Below are 6,000 nucleotides of genomic sequence, written 5' to 3'. Positions count from 1 at the left end.
GGTAATGGCTACACCAGAGTTGCAAGCAGGAAGGAGCTGCCTTGCCAATTCCAAGCATTTTCATCACTGTGCTCTCCCTACCCTATTCCCACCCAGACACTTCTGCCATAACCCCACTCCTAATTCCATCTCTTGTGCCTCAGATGCCTCTGAAGAAGGCAGTGGTGCTGGGACATGCTGTGGCCCCAGCATGGCGAAGAAGGCTTGGAACTAGCAGTGCTGCTTTGCTCTGCTCTTGCCGTTTCCTTACGCCATGTCCCAGGAGCTGGGGAGGCACTGGGAGACTAACAGCCCTGTAAGTGGTTGGTGGAAGAGCAATCCTTTCTGTAATAAAGAGCTGGGTATTCAGTTATATATCTTAATTCTTTCCATACGTGTCCTTTCTTGCCCTCACTCCCTACATTTTGTTCAAACAGAAAAAACAGGAACTTGGCCTCATATCTGGGATTCCTGGAGAGCTAGCAACCTCACTGGATGCGCAACAGTGCAGATCAAATGGTGCCTGTCCTGATAACTGGCCAGAACATATACACAGATCAACTGCACTTCAAGTGAATATAAATCTGAGGTATCTGGAGCATGTCACGCTTCCTGCACAGGTGCTAGTTATCTGAGTATATGCCAGGGGATGCCTGTATCCCTGTGTTGTCTAAGCTGAAATTAGAGATACTGGCACAAACTTTACACAAGATAAGATAAAGCACTGTTAAAATATCTGACAGAGCCCTGTAATGTAAATCATCAACGTATCAGGTTTCAGAATAACTTTTTCTTTGAGCATGAAAAATCCTGGCTACCATCTAGTTGCTTGTTTTCTTTCCTAAGCTTCTAATCCTGGACACAGTCAGAGAAAAACTTGGACTATAGGAAGGAGCGATCTTCCCACTCACAGTAAATTTTACATTGCCATTGATCCAGATGAGCCCATCACTGCTTTCTGGAGGTGGAAGGGATGATACCCTTATAGGCAATGCCTCAACTTTGAGTATTAGAGAATGAAACAGGCATCTTTTCAGACTGCGCTTGGGCAGTTCCTAGATGGGGGAGAAGTTACTCTGTTCCCCCTGTAAATTATGAGAGATTCTTAAGGACTGATTATTTCTATAGTTATGGGACCCAGAACTGTGGAGCAGCATGGGCTGTGCCAGGATGTAATGCACAGATCAGCCCCAATTCTGCAGGCAGTTATGCACCGACCTCACGTCATACATGTCTGTAAAGCACAATGGGCGCTGGTTGCTCCGTCTGCAGCTAGGCACTGTGGAGAATGCTCTGCTCCAAAGGACTTACAACCTCAGAAGAAGGTCAAGCAACTAACAGAAAACAAGGAAACATTTAGAGTGACGCATGCTATTTTAGATTGTCACTTTATCATATATTACCCTACCAGTGTCTGTGCAGGAACTGGCTGCAAGCTCTTTCATGTGGGCTGACTGCTACGTCCCTTAATGTGAATGGGGTGTCACATGAATGAAGAATGCTACAGATGAAAGCAGAGGTTGGGTCACAGCACTGATGTCCTCAGTAGCCTCCTGTGGGCAGTAAGGTCAAAGACTTTTTGAAAGTTAAAAATTAATTATATTAGTAGATTTTCTATTATTCCCTGCTCTGCAAAAGAGATCTTCCTTTGCAGCAATGCTGATTTTTCTTGGTAGCGTCTTAGAATTATTTGAAATTCTAAAAGACAAGGAATTTGCAAAATGGAAATAGTAGTTTTTACAAAGACAAATGCTCCTCTAAAACACAAATCATGATGGTACATGTTTTTTTCTAGATTTCCCATGGCCATTTTAGCAATTTGCTTTAAATCAAATATTTGAAATTCTGTTTCTTTAGCATACCACAACAAAACAATTTATAGACATTTTAATTTATAGACATTTCATTGTTTGGATAATTTTTATAATGTTTAACACAGGTTAAGAAATTACTGAAAAAATAAGTCTAAATTGAACCTTTGCCTAGGAAGAATTAACAGCACACAAAAAAATTTCCAAATAAAACTTCATGCTAAATCTGTAAGCAAAAAGTTATTCTATACAACCATAGTCCACGCCTGAGATCAAATCAGGGGTCTGACCTGAGACCATATATAACACAGCGGTCTGCATTTTTACAGGATAAAGAAGTGTCCATCCAAGTCCTGTCCCAGAAAGTTACTGCTTACCTAAAACTTTTCTATCCCTGCAGCTGTTTCAGCAGCATATATACTGTTTGATTTTCCTTGAACAATAAGATACCAAGACATTATCTTACCTGTCTCTTTTGAAGCACCTCACACGTAAGAGGGAAAATTTATATGTAATCAGGGCAAAAACATTTGCAGATGAATCACATTTTCATGTAACAATTTCAAGAAATTATTCCTTAGACATGTGTCACCAACTGGATTACCACTGCTAGTAACATTGCACACAGTTACAAGCGTTTTTAGGATTTTTCAATAAAACCATCTTCACACTCCTGTTAGAAACCAGATACTGGTCTCAAGGGACATGATTGAGGAAGTCAACTGTTGCAACTGCATAGCCCAGAGGAATTCATTACACGTCCACTTCCATGTTGCAGTCTGTCCGCCAGCCACCTATTACAGCCCAGCAGGGCCTTAAACCATCATGTTCTTTACAGGTGATTTGCCAGTGAAAGCGACTAGTTCTGTATTTCCCTCTCAGCCTGCTCCATTTTAATTCTCGGGTGGCTAGAAAAGAGAAAGCTTATTAGCTTTCTTATCAGTGGATATGCCTGTAAGGTCTCTCTCTCTCAATAGCCCCTTAGCTCTTGAAACCTTCAGCATTGCAACATCCAAGACTGCTACCTCTTTTGAAATTTGATGGAAATTGGCTACTGGGCTTAAAGGTTAGCGGGAGGGTCAACTGGCACATATAGAAAATACCAGCATGTAAGTCCTGACAAACAGCTGAGAAGTCCTTTATTATATTTAAATCTATATGCATTTCAGCTTGTTCGCTTACAAAAATATCAGGGCTGACAAATTGTATACCTCTTGTTGAAAGACGTAGTCAAACCTGTTTGTCAGTGTTGCTAATATGGCAACGAAAAGATTTCCAGAGCCATTTTCCCTCATGGAAATCCATTATGTAAAGTCCCATAGTACTGTTGGGAATTAGCAACATTTCCAGTACCGAAGAGATGATATACACTTCCAGAGTGAGAAAACCCATGTGAACATGACCTTTCCCCTAGTTTTCTTAAGGAATAAACCTCTCTGGCTTCATGTACACAACTAAAGGGAGCACAAACAGCACAAACCCACCCTTTCCTCCTTGAACATCAAGTTTGCCAGATCATTAAATGAAATGTAAATTCTGTGATTTAGAACAGAAAATTCTGGCAGGGGCTGAAATACCAATTTTCTCAAAGCTGTTTGTTCTGAAAAAGGAATGTGGGAATCCTTGTCATTGTTTCATGGTAAGGCAGGCTTTTTAAAAAGTCTTGGAGAAAACTGTTGTGTCTGAGCAAACAGATTCTCAAGTTCTTTCTGGTTTTCATCCCACATACAGGTCAGTGATTTCACATGACCCCAACTATTAGTATAAATAGCAGAAGAGTCTGAATTTGTTAGCTACAGCCTAGCTTATAACTGCTATGATTTTACTTGGTGTTACAGTGCCCAGGCTAAGCCCTGCTGGTTTGTGCAGAGGAATGAAAGGAGAAGGTGATCCAGAGTTTTTAGACTGCACACTCACTTATCCTATCAGAGAATAAATAAGCGAATGAATAAATAAAATAATCAAGAAGCAGAGAAGATATTTTAGTGGCAGTAACTTGAGATTTTGGTCTATTCCAACTTGATAAATGAATATCAGCACAGTTTAATCATATAAGGTATCTTCTGTGCCTAACTTAGTTAAGAACCTAGAGATGTAGGACCTTACATGGTCTGAATTTTCCCTTGGATTGTCTAATGGCTTTGTAAGAAGCCTCAACTCTCAAATCAGGTACCCAGTTTAGACATTTCAACAGCCAGAAGACGAGCCCTCAGTCTTTTGTAATGTTTTAAGTCCTTTATCTAAAAAAATCAGTAAAGTTTTTTCATTCCTAAAGATGATTTGCCGTAATTTTCCCTCTGAACTACAGAGACGTCACAGATAATACAAATACACAAAAACATTCCTGTGGATTTGTCAAGGTGTGTCAAGTCAGACAAGAATTAATAATAACTGCATCATTTCTTGCATGTTAAAGTATCAAATGGCCTCTTGGTGTGCTGTTTTATGATACTTCACAATGTATACTCATAAAATGTTTTCTGAAATGTAAATTAATGTCAAGCTATTTTTACCAAGTTCTAAGTTTTAGTCCTAAAATGAGATTGCCACAAGTGTAATCCTGACCCCTGAGGGCCTGTGCACAGTGCATGCGGTCACAGAGCTGTCACAACTCGCAGCTTCTAAAATGACACCACAGAAGAGTTCTGACTGTTCTCAGGTTGTGACTCAGGAGCTTTCCTGGTCATCCCAAGTCCAGAGTTTCGTACAGTAGCTAATGGGTGTGTTACAGAAGTACTATGTGTATGCAGACCACCAAACTGTTAACCAATAAAATTGCAACCACCCTAAATGCAACCTTTAAAACTTACCGTTTGCCTTGATTTTTGTGTATTAATCCTTGCAAGTGCTCATCTAGCTGATCCATTTTGGTGTATCACCCAGTGCACCCTATGCAGCACCTTTGCCTAGTGACTCGAAATTCTATTCTATTCTTGGAAATTCCTGGGAATTCCAAGTTATGTGCCCTGCTAGTGACAGCACGTTCAGAATTTCAAGTGCAAGTAATTGTTCTGATATAACATGGGAGGGGGCTGGGAAACTGATATGAGTATGTCAAATATTACATTTGAAGGTGTTGTCAAGTACCAGTTGTCCATATTTACAATTTGATAAGCCATCTATCTCAAGGGCAGCAGGTGCTGTAGGAACACAGAGGTCCCACGCTTCACCTCAAACACGAGTTTTCCAAAGGACTGGTTGTAGAGGAAATTAGAAGTCGGTAAATGTGAAAATTAAAGACTATTTTCTCTGCTTTTGCAAGTTCTCACATTAGCTGTTGTCTATATCCAGGTTTTATTTAAAAGGAAGAATTAGGTCCTGGCTGCTAATGATATTCCTTCAGGCTCTTCTTATCTTTCCCTTCAGAAGCTGGAGTTCCTTATACTCTTCTCTATTAGCACACCTTCCCGTGTCTCACTCCTTGTTCGTACCCCGGAGCTTAACAAAAGGGACAATTCTTTGGCATTAAAGGGACACTATGTACCTGACAAATCAGACCTGTCAGAAACCCGCACGCCCTCTGTAGTTACGCACAGCATTTGAAGACTGACAGAAGCATAAGGAAAGCACCGTTTACTGGTTCTTTTCAGGAGACAATGTAAAGCATTTTTTATAAGCGGTTCATTATTATTGAGGCCAACTTTTACTGCCGAGATCTCCAGCAGCAGTAGCATGAACGGAACTTTTCCCTTGTTGTCGTTTTACCCACCAATCCTGAGGGATATCCCGTAAAGGATTTTCACCTCAGCAGCTGAAAACCACGTGAAATTCCTAGTTTACAGTGATAACCTGGGCCTTCAGAAACTTGTTTAACGGCTGTAAGACAGCTCTCTTGTGCGACAGAAGGCAAAAACGTCTTCCTGCACCTCCATTCCGGTTATAAAGTAGCATTTTCTGAGCTCACAAGGACACCGGGGAGAATACACGCACACGGCGGTGACGAGACCAGACACACAGCGAGTACCGGAGTCTTAACTCTCAATTTATCGTGTCGGCCTTTAGACTGCCCTGCGCATCGCCATCCCCACCCGCCACGGCCCCCGGCTACAGCCGCGGAGCGGGGCGAGGCCGAGCGCTGCCGCCCCCGGGGTTTCCCGACGCCCCCCCCGGCGCACAGTGTCGCTCCACAGCGCCCGCGCCCGGCCCTGCCCGCCCAGCCCCTCCCGTTCCGTCCCGTTCCGTTCCAGCCGCCGCCGCCGCCGGCCCAACG

The sequence above is a fragment of the Falco punctatus genome, assembly GCF_963210335.1.
Source record: "Falco punctatus genome assembly, chromosome: 4".
NCBI lineage: Eukaryota > Metazoa > Chordata > Aves > Falconiformes > Falconidae > Falco > Falco punctatus.
The sequence above is the reverse complement of the archived record's forward strand: the minus strand, read 5'-3'. Positions refer to the sequence as shown.